General features: G+C 36.2%; 1 protein-coding gene and 1 long non-coding RNA gene across 2 annotated transcripts in view; one reads left to right on the top strand and one right to left on the bottom strand.

Moving 5' to 3' along the window:
• The window catches only part of RIOK2 (RIO kinase 2), a 293,756-nt gene that overhangs the window by 109,179 nt on the left and 167,027 nt on the right, over positions 1–17,550 (top strand). The gene's annotated exons all lie outside the window — the stretch shown is intronic.
• On the bottom strand, positions 6,531–16,700 carry LOC135407894 (uncharacterized). Its single transcript, XR_010427067.1, has 2 exons — positions 16,482–16,700; positions 6,531–7,646 (listed from the first exon to the last, which is right to left on the bottom strand). It is a non-coding gene; the product is annotated as an uncharacterized LOC135407894 (long non-coding RNA).

Genomic DNA, 17,550 nt, shown 5'->3' with positions numbered 1-17,550 from the left:
TTGCAATGAACAAGGGCAGCAGAACTAAAAAAAAAAAAAATCTGTGCAAACACAATTGTAAATAGCTGTAATAAAAGCTGTCAAGACACAGTTGTCTCCCAAACGCTAGCTGAAGTGCATCATAATTTTAAATATCTTTTGATGCATTCCTTTATATAAATTTCACATGTGCTGAATGAAACTGGGACTCCTGTCAGTTCCACTAAGTATATTAACATAGCTACACTGACAGGAGTTCACCAAGGCTGCCAGGGCTCAAGAAGTGTTTGGACAACACTCTCAGGCACAGAGTAGGATTCTTGGGCCTGTTTTGTGCAGGGCCGAGATCTGGGCTTTGATGATCCTTGTGGGTCCCTTCCAACTCAGGATATTCAGTGATTCTGTGACTGGCTGGACACTGACTGCTGAAAGAAGGCCCATAACACCAGGCATTGTGTAATTAACAATACATATAATAAAATAATTCCCAAGACTTAGGTTTTTTTCTCCTAGCTTTCATGTTATGTGTTTGCAACTCATCACAATAAATTTAGTCAGCTTTGTCAACAGTCACTAACTAGAAGAGTTGGTTAATGAGTATTTACCATAAAGCACTTTGCTTACGTACCAAAGTGTGGCATATGAAAATATAATTTAACTAACCAAACAAAACTGGTATCTACCATACTATATGTTTGGTATACAAATAATGTCTGAAATATTTTTATTGTGCATTATAATTATAAAAGCTGTTGTTCTTTATTGTGTTTTACTTCATTATTAACCAACAACTAACTTTTAGTTTTATATAAAATAATCACTCACATTTTAATGTGAAGCAGTGAAGGTGCACATTTTCTTCATTTAGCTCTGGAGGCAGTGTTAGGGAGAATAGCTTTCAAGTTGTTCATTAAATAGTGTGTGCTTGTTACTAATTCTAATTTGGACCACAGCAACACAGAGAATTAGTTTTATGCAGCACCTAGCAACATAATATTTAGAACCACTAACTAAATGCCTCTTATGTTTGCAGGAAGAGTACTTTTTACTACTGTTAACCATAGAGAAGTGGTAATTATATTGCTGCATTTCAATTCACCCATCATCTGGACATTCTGCAGTTAAATCCCTTTGAACCCACGTAACTTTGGGTTGGTTTGTTTGTTTGTTTTTAATTATTATTTAATAGGTTTCTCCAGCACATTACAAGATCCAAGTAGAATTCCTTCTTCTCCAGACCTTTTCAAATCAGGAAATCTCATTTGTTCTTACACACTAACCCTGCTTCTGTGGTGCTGGGCTGTTACAGATCAGCTGTCTAACAGATGTTCTCAAACTTGACAGCTAAAGGAATATTTTCATAGGATTCTCACTGTTTCGGGGAATGGAAAAGCAGCTCTTTTTCTTAAAAAATATCATCCACCCCATTCTTAGGGTGATTTGGGGAAATTGTGACAGATTTTGCTTCTATAAGATATTCTAACAAAAATGTGCACAGGATTTGAGCTTGTTTTGAACACTTTTAATAGAAAAGGATGATTTTTAATGATTCTGAATTTCAAAGGTTATGACTTAAACCAGACGATGGCAGCTGTATAAAAACCTTGATGTTTGGTAAGGGAAAGGAGATATTATAATACTCACAAAGCTACTGGCCTGCATAGAAAGATCACTTTTTGCTTTGCTTGCCTGGTATCAGTGAGTCTGTTTGTGGTGAAAAAAAAAAAAAAGATAAGGAATTGCCAACCATGCAGATCTGGGGCCTGAATCATCCCAAGTATAATACAAAACAATTCAAGACAGAAACAGCCAGAAGACTCAGGGACAGGGTGGGAAAAAGCTGTGTAAATACAGACCTGGGATAGAAGCCTCCAAATGAAATTATAGAAGAAAATTAAGTATACAAAGTCTACATCGGACTGAAAGAAACAGAAGCTAAATTAAAAACAACATTAAAAGAATCTGAAGAAGGAAGGCCAGGAATTTGAATTTGATGAGCAAAATGAGACACATCCAGTCCTTGACTGGAATTCAGCATGCCTCTCCAAGTGTAATGTTTTCTAATACTATTGCCAGAGGCTCTCTTACATGCGATTTATAAAACAGCTAAGAATTCTATCAGATTACAGTAGTAAATGCAAATTTAACTGACAACTAAGAATCAGCCTATCATGTATTTCTGCCCTTTATTTAAAATTTGAAAGTTTCAGTTGTTGGTTTAGGGGGTTTTAATGTTATTTTTCTGTACTATATCTAGTCCTGTTGATGGTTGATACAGTTTTCCACAGTGAAATTCACCTTCAATTCAGATGAAGAATACAGGATTACTCATTTTCCACCTATGGATTTCCCAATTATCTGGTGATTCCAGATGTATTAAGTAAGAGCAGAAATCAGGAGTGTTTTATTTTGTGCACTAAGCCAGTCTGCCTTTCCAAATTTAGACTGTAACTTTTTGGCGTCTGTTCTGTTTTGATTACAGCTTGGGCACTAGTGGTACAAGTTCCACATGTTCCCTGAGTATGTGCATCATAACAGTGAGACTTAGATTTAGTGAGAGTTGGAATTTATGAAATTTTACAGAACTTGTTTCTGATTTGTGATGGTGGCTTGAATATTTTTTTTTCACTCATGAACAATAATTTTGGTGACTTGTGAGTTGACTGTTCATTTGAGTAAATATGAAGTGGAGCACATTATGAAGGAGTGATTATATACATGCCCATGTTAAAAATGTAGAACTTGTTGCATCTGTGTGCAATCCTGTCACTGAGGTTGCGTAACTTGGTATATCTCCAAGCAGCAGGAATCATTCACTTCTACATTTACTGACCTATAGCATTCAAATGAAATCATACTGCCATAGTGTTAACATTATGGACTTTTTTCCTAGGAAAATAGATGTTGCTGAGAGGCAATCACGTGTTTGTAGAATACAATTGTTGTTGATGCACACTACTAGACAATGTTATATATACACCAAAAGTCCCTTGAGAAAGATTTATATAAACTGCAGCCTTTTCCCATAAAGAATCAATTTCATAGTTCAGAAGATGGTTTAGTATCATTCAAAGCCACCAGAATGCCCTCCTATATGAGAAAAGCACATCTTTGACAACAGGTGAGTTATTACTGAAAACTGCACAAGTCCTTCTTCCTAAAAGTCTTGCTAATGATTCTTAGAAGGAACAAAGATCTATGGAATAAAAATTAGTGTTGTTAATCCATTAATATAGCAGGATGATTTTAAGAGATAAGAAATATATTTAATAGCATTGCTCATTGTATTTGTAAGACATTTCATTGGCAGGCCTTGAAAATGTACCAAATTTGTTAAAGACTTTCTTCATATCTGAAGCTGTGTTGTGTGTTACTGGACGCCTTACAAATATGTATGTGTGTGCTTTTCTGTCTTATCAACTCAGTGAAAATTTCATGTCTTGTTTCCTTTTTTCAAAAAAATGCAATGTGCAAAAAAAGTGAGAATACAGTGCCAGTGGTTCAACTAAGCAGGAAACTGACCTCGCCATTCTCTAGCCAAAGCTAAAGATTCTATGATGGAAAGCAAACCCCTAGAGGTCAGTATAATCATAAACATTAACAGAGAAATCTAAATTTAACTAATGTTAAAAATGAAATAAGCCAACCGCAGAAAGGAGCTTACATTGAGGTTTTGACCTGTCCTTGAGTGACCTCTCTAAAGCCATGTTGAATGTCACTAGTGATTGTTGGGAGTACAAGCCATCCTTGTACATCAGGGTACAAGCTTACCCAAGTAGAACTGGAGCTCTGGGAGTTGGTCACCTTGATAGCCAAGAAGCAGGAAATGGATGAATGGATCAACTTGGAGGTTTAGAGCGTCCAGGGATGGGCTGGCTGGTGCAGAGAGAAACAAGGAGCATCCCAGCCCTTGTGAGGGGATGGTGTGGACGTGAAAGCAAGCTGGCTGTGGAGAAGGAAACTAACCAGAAAACAAGCTAAAAAGAAACTGTGCTTGTCATAGTAACTTGGGCAAGATGACAAAGTTTGCTTAACATAATGGCCATGCTATCCAAACGAAAAGGATTAAGCCTTTATACTAATGACATTGTGTTTTGTCTGTGTGTTGCAAACACCATCTCAAAAGAAGTTTTTTCATACACCAAATGGAAACAGATCTAGAAAAAACCACATTTCACAGTATAAACTGAATTGTTCTGAGTCTTTCACTTTAATTTATAAACATTCTACACTACATATGATTGGGAAGCAGTTTATGATTTGGCTGTGCTCTAATCTTGCACATATTGACGGAACAAAAGCCTGTTGATACCTACATTCAGTAGCTATATTAATTCACTACCAACCAACTCACTATGACATGAAACAGCAGCAACTTTGCAAATGTCACAGAGGCTGTATTTAATTAAGCAGCAGATTATTTGGACTTCTGGGTTTTACATGATTCATTAAGGTTCTGCAAACATGGAACCCAGAGGAATGTGCCATAATTTGACAGCCAGGAGAACAAAGCATGTGCCATAAAGGTGCTGGGAGTTCACTCTTCTCATGTTCATGCTTCACAGACTGTGTAAAATTCATACAGAGCAGATTTTCCAGAATGTGTTTAAAGCATTTAATAGGTGTGTCCTTTATCAACAAAGTGTAAAGCTAATTATTTTGTGGTGTTGACAAGTGGGGCAATATACAGACACTTAGGGCTTGGTTCAATTGCCTCAGCAAAACTCTCTCATGTCATTTCAGACACTGGAGAATTTGCATGGGCCTGTCAGATATGATACCCCCAAAAAATAAGGAAGACTTATGCCTTTTTGGATTTGCATAAGAATGCCGTGTGAGAAATCCTAGGGTATCTCAAATGTTACTAAATGCATGTGTTTAGGCAACTGACTCAAACTTTCACTGTTCATATAGTCCTTTAACACTGATACTCACTGACAGCATATGAAATAACTCATTTTTATCCCTTTTGTTGGTATGGACTTATCTCATTACCCCACTACAGTAGTTCTTTGTGTTAACTTCATTAAGTTTTCAACACTACTTTTGAAAACAATGAATATTCCAAAACAAATTGTATAAGAGCTTAGATAACAATGACTTCAAAAGAGAGCATTAATCAAGACCTAGCCCCTGGTGCCTGAATAACTTTCAAAAGGAAACAACAGTGCTTGTCTTGCTTTTTTTTTCCTCTGTTCAGACTGTCCAAACTGAATTTAAGCCTGGGGCAAAATGAAGTCAAAAAAAAAGTTGAAATTGAGTTATTAAAAAAAAAAAAAAAAAGATGGAAAGAAAATAATATATTTAAATAATATAACATCTGAGTCAAAAGGAGTAAGAAGGTCCACACAAGATCCCTTATAGCTTTTCAATGCTGTAACGACACTGATTTTAGAGGACTGTGTTGATTCGATTAAGAGCAGAACTGGTCCAGTGCATGATACTGGAAAAGCCATTGAATTTACTTCACAGATATTTTTAAAATATAAAATTCTAAAATAACCTAATGTCCATTGTTGAAAGTACATTGTTGGCAACATACTTGAAAGGAAACATTTTATATTTAGAAAGATATTTTTCTCTTTTCCATTTTTGTGGCTGAAATAAGTAATATTGTTTTTATGACATGACACTTGTTTCAAAAGCAACTCAATATGATGTCACTAAGAGATGACCAACAGTATGATCTACAGAATAAACAGATAGAAAAGAGGAAATAATAACTGATTAGACAGAAATATTATTTAGTATGGCTACTTATATTTTTGGAGAGCACATGTTGTTAATGAGACTGAAAAGGCATTACTGATCAAATTCGCTTATTAATAGCTTCATTTTTTACTATACAAACAGGAGTTTGTTGTGAGTATTAATTAAACCATTAGATTAAAAAAGTTGCATATTGTCCTCTCCTACACAAAGAGCTACATGTGTCAGCAGGATTTCTGTATATTCATGGGGCAAAAAATTATGTTCTGTAGCAGTATGCTATACAAAAGAACAATACAGTAATTCACCTTTTTTGCCAATAAGGCCCTTTCTGTATACAGACATTTATGCAAGAAAACAATGATTATTTTAGATCCTCTAGCTGGGCTGCCTGGTAAAGTGAAATGAAAGAAAGACATTGATTAAAATTTTTAATTCTTCTTTCAGTATTTACCAAAGAGTCCAAAAAATCTTTTTTGACGTCTGCCTGTAAATTGGTGCTATACATTATTAGCTAATACACTATAAAGTGCACTCTAAAAATTAATAGGTATGAAATAAATATACATTTAATAGTTTAACAGTGTAATATATTTTAAAATAATCTTACATTTTTCACTGATACTTATAAATCAGAGTGAGAGCTGTCTCTCTCAACCAGAAACACAAGCACACATTTTTTTCTGAGTAGCATTATATTGATTCTACCTTCTTTATTTTTCTTAATAAATAATACTGTATATAATTATCTATAGCTATATAGATATAAAATTATTATTGCCCCATTCTATTAGAAGAGGATTCAGAATAAATCATGCAAATACAATGGCAACAGGAAGTGATTCCAATGAACTACAAACTTAAATTTGTACATAGATCTACCTGGCAAAGGTAGAAGTAACCTGCCCCTGATATGTCATCGCAAGAAACTGTATCCCAGGCAGCAGACTCTGTGTCCCTCTTATTTAGGTCCTGGCTTTTTCCAGATCATCTGAAATTTGCATGAAGCCCATCGTCTTAGCAGGTTTCTGTTTCCAACAATTTAGATGTGGTATTTTTCATGTATGTGATTCTTGTTGAAGCCCCTTTCTCACGCGTGTGTCTCCCACATGTTTTGCCATTATTTATTTCGCAAGACATTTGCCCTAAGGAGAAGTAAATTAACTGAAAACAGATCAACTGAAAACAGATGTATGAAAACTGGTTTTGTTTTTTGTCCCTGTGAAGGTCAGTGACAATCACAGTGCCTGGGGGAGCAGTTTCCCAGGCAGCCCATTGGGTGACATTTCTTCCGTGCTCTTCATTCCCACAGTTAATGAAGCTGATTCCAAGCCCATGGAATCACTGAGAATAGTACAGTTATCTCCTCTGTGTCTTAGGTCAAGTCCTCCAAGTCTCTGAAGAAACCATTTGTGACTGGTAGAGGTTTATTTCGTTGTGTCTCTTACGAGCAGGGAGAGCAGTTTTATTGATTCATGTGGCATGATCCAGCAAACATGTGACAGTGGCCCTGTGCCAGCAGGATTTCAGGAGCACCTGCTGCTCCTGCCACTTCTCCTGAGCTTGTGACCTCAGCTGTGACAAGGAGACAGCTGAGAGCCTTCTGCTCTGTTTGTCTGTGCTATTTCTCCCAGCTTGTCCTTAGTTAAATAATGTAAAACTGTGAAGTCTTCACCATATAAAATCTGCATTCTTTGTGGGTTTCCTGTAATTTTTGTTGTACTGCTCTACCACAAGTATAGTATTAGCCAGACTGGGTAGGCTGGTATTTTTTTTCCTATTTGTCTGTATCTACACTGTGGAAGACTGGCAAACCTGACAGGAATAGTCAAATCTGATGGGATCCATGGTGCTTTTGTCCCTCGTCTCAGCACTGGTGATGCTACTTAGACAGAAATGAGAATTCCAAAAGTTCCCCATTGAGAATTTGTCATGTCCTTTTACTGTAGCCACCTATACTGAATGGAGAAAAAAAATAAGAAATCAAGGCAGAAGAATTTGCTGATTATTCTAAAATGCAGATGAGTTTGGGTTGTTAGTTTTCAAAGACTCCTTTTACTTCTTTAGACAAGAGAGATGGAACTCTCCCTTGAGCACAAATGAAACAATTGGTCTCAATAACCTTGATTTAGTAATGCAGCTATTAGAGCCATGATGCTGTAAAAATATAAGGCAGAGCAAAATTTCCAAGTCAGGTAGTATCTCTTATTAGACCAGAACTAGTTAGTTCAGTTAGAAAAGACCATCAAACTTGGAGGCACACAAGCCTTTCTCCAGAATTGGAACTGCAGTCTTTACTAGAGTTCTCTCCTGTGTGCATTATCCAAGAACTGTCTTTAGCCACACTGAAGTAGACCTGTATTTCTAGAATATTTATATTTCCCCTGCCTCTTCTGTTTAACTTCCTTCAGGTTTTGAAGGGTTATTTAGGTTTCCTCTCTGAAAGACAGACTTTATTTTGTTAAATAGTCAAAATAAAACCCAAAAGCAGCACTGACTATGCTCAGTTCATGTTTTTTTTAACTGCCTTTCTTCTTGAGATTTCTATAGAGTTGAATGGTGTTAGAAATTTCTTCCTCTTGGAAGCTTAGAACTGAATAGGTTCAGGGAGAAAAGTCTCAATTCTTCATTTTTTAAGATATTATATAGGTATTTAACTGGACAGAAAATTCAGATGTTTGGAGAGGACTGACTGTTCAGTTCAAAGTGGTGGGTTACTTGTATAGTCTAATAATGTAGATGAGCAGAGTGATCCACTTAGTCCCTGCACTAGACTGCTGGATGGAGCTGTGATATTTTTTTCTTCCCCCCTGACAGTTTGCCTTTTGCTGAGGTAACCTATTTGTCTTATACCTGTTTTAAGGCAGAAGTTCCCTGCACAGTCTGAAAATCTCTAAAGCAATAGTTATGCTGTTACAGTGACTGCCAGCTGTTGAACAGGAAAAAGAACAGGTGAGGGTGCATGACAGGTAGGATTCTTGAGCTTATTATTCCTGAGAGTTCCTTAGAGTAGAAGAAATATTATAGCTCTGTTTTTTGGTTTTTTTTTTAATTTTCTTTTCCTTTTTCTTTAACAGAAACTGAATTTCGTTTGTTTGTTTGTTTCCAATTTTTGTAGGAAATCTCCCAGACAGAAACCATGGGTTGCATAAAACTTCATCTGCCCCAGCTGTGATAACCTTCTTGCAGACACTCGTAAGCATAGAACAAGAGTTAGGGACTGGGACCTTAGGGAATGCATTTGAAATCCTGCCAATTTAGCCAGTTGCCTCCCACTCTTGAATTAAGCTCCAGTCTTGTCAGTTGAGGAGATGGATAGCATGGCAGTGCAGCAAAATGGGCTTCAGAAAAGGAGTGTTACCACTGTTAGAAACTGATGAATCTACATTAGAGTATTTAATTTGCACAGGTTGGCAATTATTTTTGCTTACTTTATAAGGATGATTTTACATGGGAGCAGAGGGACTAACAAAAGCTTTTGAGTCATCTCATCTAATCCTCAAAAACTGTAATTCTTAAGACCTGAAGAAAAATAAAAGCACTGAACTTCAAGGTTTGGGTGTGGGTTTCCACCAGATAGTGGGACGAGTAGAAGGGAACTATTTTCATATCCTGGAAAGATACTTCTTAATGTTGAGAACAGAAAACATAAGTCTCCTCCTCCCTCCAAACATTTATTTTCCTTGAAAAACAAACAAGCAAACCTCCCCACAAAACAAAACAAAACAAAACAAAAAAACAAACAAAAACCAGAAGCAAACAGACTTCATTTTTAGCAGTATAATAATGTTTCAAAAATTCAAAGTGTCCAAATGCCTAGGGCCTGGGATTTTAAATTACCCCTTTTCAAGAACTCCAAACTTATTCTGAAAGTCTTTGCTATCTCTGTTCTCTGATTTCTGTTTTCTGCTGAAACAAAACTACAATGTAGCTGTTTCATATGAAGTTTGGACTCTATAATTTAGGTAGGAGGTGCAAGATTTGGAGTCTTAGTTGACAAATATTAAAAAATGTGAGAGCTGAGTTAGAATCTTGAGAAAGATAGAAGCTTGTAGGATTTTCAGAATTTCCTATGTTCATTTGAATCAAGAAAGAAATTTTTTATGTCTGTTGCCATTGTTTTCAAAGATAATAGGTAACCCTTCCCTTCTTTGACCTTTAAATTAGCTGTGTCTTTTGAACTAGATCTTGTTCAGGTTGGCTTTCTTTTCAAAAGGTTTTCTTTTCAAAAGATCTGTTAATCCTTTTTAAATTCAATTCAAACCTTGAAAATGTTCTGATCAATGTAATAATACACACATTATATATATACAAGTAATCATAAAAAGGTAGATTGCACCAGCAGCTGAAACTGTTCTCTTTTATGGAAGACAAAGAAAGAATTATAATAAGAATAATAATACCTTATTTTATTTGCTTTGTAATATATTGCAATACAATAAATTATTGTAAGACAATGAAACATTCCATTGGGAAAAAAAGAAGAAAGGAGATAATACATTTATAAAATTGGCACAAGAGGAAATTGAGAGAAATCCTCAGTTGTCTTTATCATCTAAGCAGGTAATTACAAATTCTTCTGTGAGGACATTTTAGATCTCGATGTGCCATGTGAAAATCCATTTTTTCATTTATTTTAATTGAAGAACTATAGGAATTTTGATGCGATTTAAGTGTCTGTGTGTCTTCCCACTTACTTTGTTGAAGAAAGAACAGACAGACAGATGTAGCTCTTTCAAGGTAAATCAGGTTGTAACTGAAGTAGGTTAAGCTGAACGACAGCAATGTAGTTCTTGGCCCATGATAACCATAACAGATAATAAGGTGAAAGCTGATAGAATCATCATATTTACCTCAGGTACCTGGTAAATGCCAAGAATAATTAATTAAAAAACCCTATAAGATTGCTTGAGATACTCAAGCCAAATTATTTTCTTAATTTCATGGGAAAAAAATGTTATAAAATAAATTAGGAGATTTTGAGAAAAACTATGATCTAAATAGACTTAAAGAATTTTCTATCCAAGTTTTAGTATCTCAGCACTAAAATAAATGAAATAAATGTGAATTGCATGGTTTTTTGGGGTTTCTTCCCAGTAAAACAGGCATCCAACTCAAGAAACCTCAATATAGCCTTCTTTTTTGGTAGGGCAATGGCCTGAAAAGAATTACAGCATTACTGCTGTAATTGCCATTGTCAGTTTTTGTGTCAGTTTTAAACTTATATTTGAGGATGGCTATTAAACAATATGAACTTTATCCCACTTACTATATGGTCTAGGACCAACTTAAAGGAAGCTGTGAAGGGCAGGTACTAAAGGAGAGGGGGTTATATTACCAATATTATAAATTTTCAGTTCATATCTGATAATCCACTTATTTTGAAATGGTTAAAGTCAGTCCTGAATATCTGAACCAGTCACCAATTCTGAGGCATTGGCCATGGTGAGAAAGGACTAAATGTGTTTTCATGCCTGATAAAGACTGATGATGCCTCACTGGAGACAAATACAAGTGAGTGATGAGTAAAGAGGTGAGAAAGAACATTCTTGGAGTGATTTGAGCAGGCCTGAGGCAAGAGGCCTAAAAGCATTTAAGTCTGGCAAATATTGATTGGTTTTTGAACAAAGACATGAAAGGGCAAAGCATTGACAGTCACTACGAATGTGACATATGAAGACATGTACCTGTTTTCCATTTATTTTTGTAGTATTTAAACTTCTTTTAGTGTCATTTAAACAGATGCTTAAATGTTTCTTTAATATTGATAATTTTCTAAAGCAGAGCCTTTGGTTCCTATATTTTAGGTTGGAAGGGACCTCAAAGATCATCTTGTTCCAACCCCCTGCCATGGGCAGGGACATCTTCCACAAGACCAGGTTTCTCCAGGCTGCATCCAACTTGGCCTTGAACACTCAGGCCAGGTAAGTCTGGCAAGGCTTAGAACAAGCCTTATTACTGCTGAATGTGATAATGAAATACTGCTTACTGCTGTGAAAATCAAGGATTAATAAGTTCTCAGAAAATTTCTGTCTCCTGGACATGCACAGTGAACTCAAAGGTACAACAGACAGTGTAGATACCTAGGGTGTCCAGCTCAAGACTGAATTCAGGAAAAATAACAGTCTTGGTAGCAAAAATACTTAGGCTATATGTTCTCAAAACAGCAGAAATTTAATTAATGACTGCTTGTCCAAACACTCCTGGGAACTACTTTTTATATGGGAATGAAAAAATCAGATGGCACCAGATTACAGTAAACAAACACAAATGCTTTCAAAAGAGCTGGGGATTGTATTTTTCCATATTATGATTGAAAATGTCCAAACAACGCTACTGATGGTGCTAAAATGATGCTGTCGATAGAAGTGATAAGGCATTATTATTTTTTCTGCAATTTTTCAAATTACTAATTTATGTTTTTTAATTAAATATTTATATACAATTTTTTTCAGGAGAACAACATCAGAATAAGATCTGCACTGGTCAAAATAGCTAAGATAAATATAAATATCACAGGTACATTCTCACGTTGATTACAGAAAATGTAATCAGGTAGAGCTCAATTGCAACGTTCTGAGTTGTTGCAGATGAAGGAGAAGGGACCATGACCAATGACTTATCATTAAGATCATTAAATAGCATGTGGTTTCTTTGCGAAGGGAAGAGAAGGCTTAAAAAAAAAAAGCCTAATGTTAGTAGTTAAAATTAAATTGAGAAAATTTAAGGAAAAGCTTTTTTTTTATATACATGAAAAATATTCTGTATTGTGGTAGCTATTAATACATGAATCAGCAATTTCTGATTCTCATTTTTTAATAGTTGAACAAAAAGATGTTCTTATTTTGAAGAGTCATATCCTGAAGTCTTTATTTGTTATTCTGGGGCCTCTGGTGGTCTAGTGGTTAGAGTGCAGGACTCGCACTGCTGCGACCCGGGTTCAATTCCCGGCCCCCCGGGCAGCTGGAGCTCGTCAGCCTTGTATGGCAATCCAGCTACATCCTGGGGACCTCACTGCCACTGTCCAAGCTTTGCTCGGCCCCGGCAGATGAACCTCAGGATTAAAGGGTGGGCTCAGTTCAGCGCACGCTGTGTCTCACCTAAAAAATCCACTGCGCAGGCTCGAAGGGTTTATGACCTTTCCCAAATCTTCGCTTGCGAAGACTGGCCATTATTATTTGTTATTCTGTAGGAATAAATATTCATTGATGCCTTGACATGTTAAAAGAGTGAAAAATAGGAGGAAGATGAGAGGGTGAGATTTAAAAAAATAACCCCCCCAAATCCCAACAATATGTTTTCCACTTCCTTAAACACTGTTTATGAAGTCCTCTTTTATCTGTTTACACAGACACAACCTGTTAGACTCTGAACTCCAACGTGATATCAAGAGTAAATTCACCCCCTAAATTTATGAAATTTTATACTCTCAAAACACTCATCATATTTGGCTCTGAGAGCTGCAAATACTGCAAGTGCTGTACCAGGTGCATGAAACATGTTAAACTACCACACTTCATAGCATGACGTTTGTATACATGAAAACGCCTTTATCTTGGAACAGAAAATGTGATAAGATTAAATGTCCTTCACAGAGGTCTAGAAAAGGTATCTTTTCTGGGCTCATGCAGTATTGCAGGGCTTGGCCCTTATAGGTGTTCAGACAGTAACCCTTTCTCTTTGTTTTAACTATTTGACATGAAAATTCTAGACAATAATTGGACATGAGTGTGCAGTTATTTTATTTTTTAACAGTTATGCAATAAACCATCAATTTCAGAGTTCACAGAAAAGGTCTAAGGACATTATCACTAACATAGGTCATTGGCTGATCAATGACAGAGTAGATGCAAAATTGGATTTGTAGTACTCAATACTTGTTCCCTAAATAACAGAATTATATGTTGATGCCAAATTTTAGTGAAGTTACCTCAAGATATATTCTTTCAAAAAGTGTTGACTTAAAGAGGAAAAGAGTATCTTCTGTTGGAGAAAACCCATGTAATTGTTCTGATTGCTTTTTTCAGGTGCCTGAAGTATATTGTGGCATAGTTGCTCTGCCCACAGGGATGGGCTTTCTCCGCTCTGGACTACAAGCCTGTAGATTTACATCTTAAAAGAAATGAAAACTATGCCCAGAATTTTACATTAGGAATGATTGTTCACATCAGTCAAACAGTTTCATTGCAATGTACACTGTGTGAATAGGATCACAATGATACTCTCAACAGCTTATTCTTATTTCTAATTTGACAACCACTATACCATCACATATATGGATTATACATGTGTTTTATATAAACATATGCAAGTAAATTTATCTAAACATGGAATTATATACATAAAAATATATCTACTGAAAATGGGAACAAGCTGCCCAGGGAAGTGGTTGAGCACTGTCCCTGCAAATGTTCTAAAAACATGCAAATGTGGCACTCAGGGACATGATTTAGATGGAAGTGCTGGGTAAGTGGTTGGACTTGATGAACATAGAGGTCTTTTCCTACCAAAACAATTCCATGATTCTATGGAAAGCACACACACAAGCGTATAATTAGTATATTGTAGGTAGTGTTTATATCATATATAATATGTATATTTTAAAATTACACACATATACATATATATGTAATATTTTCAAATGCAAGGACCTAATCCAGTTGTCTGTATTTAAATAAACTTGGTTTATTCTAAATAGAAAAGGTAAGATGCAGTCTGCATGACAATGCAGTCACAGTGTCACCTCAGAAATTTCAACCAAAGATTTAAGTGCTCTCACCTCCTTGTATTTCATTGGCAGCCTTTCAGGAATTGAACTTATGCATGAGCACTTCTCTCCATCCCAAGAAACTTCTGTCCCTTGTTTCTTTGGGAGAGTGATGCAACCACTTGAAAATTTTCCTATTCCAGGTTACTCGCTTTATTCACTTTATCCTTTAAAAATAATGCATTATTCATAATGATGCTTTCAAATCAGCTTTAATCTGCATTTATATGATGAAGTATATGCAGCTGTGAACAATCTTTCATTTAGCTTCATACTAAAACTAGCATTGAGCAATAGCCAACAGGGGTTTATTAACAGAAATTGCAGATGGTTTTGATTGATTTAATCTCTGTTAAAAGCTAGTCTGTTTAGTACACAATATTTTTTTCCTCCTGTAGTATGCTGTTTCCTTCTTTCTTTGCACAAGGTGCAGTAAATTAAATAGAAAGTACTTGGACATGATATAAATACTAAAAACATCTGCTTGCCTCCCTTTATATTTGTTTTCTTCCCTAGCCAGTACAACCTTATTTAGACAAGTTTTATCTAGTCACAATCTTCCACTGTGAGCTCTGCAGCATGGATTGACCACAGTGCTTCTTCATGTCATGTTAGTGCAATTTGAGACTAATTCATGATTGAACACTCTTGGTGTAACTATTCACTAGAATTAAAAGGGAATTTGTTTGGTTTGGTTTTGAACAGTAGTGGGAAAACTAGAGCCAACATCCCATTAATTTATTCCTTGGTTCTGAAGAAATGAGAAAACATCTGAGCTCCAGAGAGAATGCTATTAGATTTTTATTTAAAAAAAAATTCATTAATATATGCAAAAGTCTACTAGTGATCAGTATATTATACTATAATCAAAGGTTTTCATCTGAAAGAGAGGAAATTCTCAAAAGGCTAAAATCACTTAATAAGATGATGCTCCACTCTACTGAACATTACATTATTTGATAACTGTTAATTAGAACGCTTTTCCCCCAAATCTGAGTGCATAGAAGAAATTACGGAGTTTATGGCTTTATGAAAAGCATTTTAACTATTAATAGTGTTCAGAAGACAGAACATGCATTTTGAGGAAATAGCTTAGCTTCCCACTCTCCTCCTAACCCCTTGCTCAGGCTGAACTTCTTATGCTGTGTTTCCAGTAAAAATAACACTATAAGATTTTCCCAGGCAAAACCCTAGAATAACACCCTTCTTTTCAGCACTGTAGCTTTATCTCTGATGTGACTTTGAAAAATTACATTCTCATTTAATTGGACTCATATTTGCAGGTATCGTATGCTTTTTACCAGTAATGTTCCTCTTATTACAACTGGATGAAAATCTTATATGAATTTTTTCCATGGTTTCTAAGTGGAAAAAGGATTTCTGATTTGTTTTTGAAAATTTCTGTGGCCTACGAAAACATTACAGCATCAAACTGCAAAAGTTCGTGTAGGGGAAGTGCTTAGCAAGTGCCTGACTTCTACCTTCAATAACCATGTTCATTTTGCTATGAGCTGGGCTTCCGAGCCTGGCTTCCCTGTTCATGACACCTTTAGACCACCAGAATCTTTTCCCCAAAAAGGAAGAGGGTGGTGAAGGTGCACAGATGAAACCCAAGTTGTCTTTAGGGGAAAAGCTGGAAACATTCAGCCTCTGAACTACAGATGCGATGTAGAACACCATAATGCTTCCAAACTGAAAAATACCACTTTGGAGTTTTCCACCTCAATGTGGAGATTTCCACTGAGAAGAACCAGGGAAGCAAAGAGGCACGCCTAGTCCTGCTCCCACCTAATAATTTCAAAGATAATATCATCATATTTTATTTTCAGCAGCACTGCTAAACAAGGGCAGTTTGGGGACAACAAGTGAAAGTTTTTCAATTTTGGTCCATGACCTCCAGAACAGTCTCCTAAATCCCATTAGTTGTATTCTGCAACCATCAATGTAAATGTTAATCCCATATCTTTGAGGAAACATATCAAGCCCTATTCCATCGCTTAGCCTGTTTGAGAAGAGAGATATTTACCCGTCTTCTGAAGGGTCCAAGAGGAGTAGATGAAGGATACTGGAAAGATAACTAAGAAACTTTTCATTCATAGACCAAGCCTCTGTGAGACAGGCTAAAGAGAAATAAAAAAAGTCCAAGCCTGGTTTGTCTTTTTTTTTGAGACTTTTCAAAGCAGAACTCAGTAGTGAATGCTAACAAGTCATATCCTATTCTTCTGTGACTAGGACTTAATCATGACAACACAGTAATACCAGTTCTCTAATCTGTGTACAGGGATATGCCTAGTTGAAACAGTCCCATGTGGTCTCTGCCCTTCTCATATCTCATAAATGCTCATAGGGAAGAGACAGAAACTTTGCATCATGTCCTTGAATTTTCTGCTTCAGTGGACCTTCACAAGGGCTCGGGGTCATTCGACTTCTGAGTTGGAGACAAATGGTTGCTTAGGTATTCTATGGCTGAGTAAAGGAAACGGTGTTTAGTGGAGCTGTGGATGGACTGGCCCCATGGCACTCAGGCATGACACAGCCTGCAATGAGCCCTAAACATGCAAAAGAAAGCAGTTCTTGCCTGTGAGATCTGGTTGCTTCAGATTACTCATTCCTGATTAGTTTTGCTCTGCTCTGCTTTCACCATCAGATGAATTTGTAAGTCACAGCAGCTGACTCAAGCAAACATTGCAGTTGTATTCCAACCCCACACACACACCTGAGAAGTTGGAGTGAATAAAAAAGGGGGGCTAAGGTTACTAGCACAGATCCAGATTACATCTATGCATTTGTGTTTAGAACATTATTGCCTTATTCAGCATTTTAGAAAATTTCATCACCGTTTCTTTCTGATGATCCTGATATGGCCAAATTCCAATGTACAGAGTAGTGATAGCACTGGGAAGTACCATTGCATGACAAATACTTAAACTAAGGCTAATACTTTTCAAGTGTCCATTTGTAGTTTTTTTTCCTTTGTATTTTCAATTAGAAAGTTTACTCCCATCCCATGTGGGACAAAAATTCCTGGTGAAGTACTACCTCTTATCCTGTGTGCAACAATTTTATCTGATCTTTTAACCCATGCTTTATGAGCA

This window comes from Pseudopipra pipra, chromosome Z (assembly GCF_036250125.1).
Source record: "Pseudopipra pipra isolate bDixPip1 chromosome Z, bDixPip1.hap1, whole genome shotgun sequence".
NCBI lineage: Eukaryota > Metazoa > Chordata > Aves > Passeriformes > Pipridae > Pseudopipra > Pseudopipra pipra.
The sequence above is the reverse complement of the archived record's forward strand: the minus strand, read 5'-3'. Positions and strand labels throughout refer to the sequence as shown.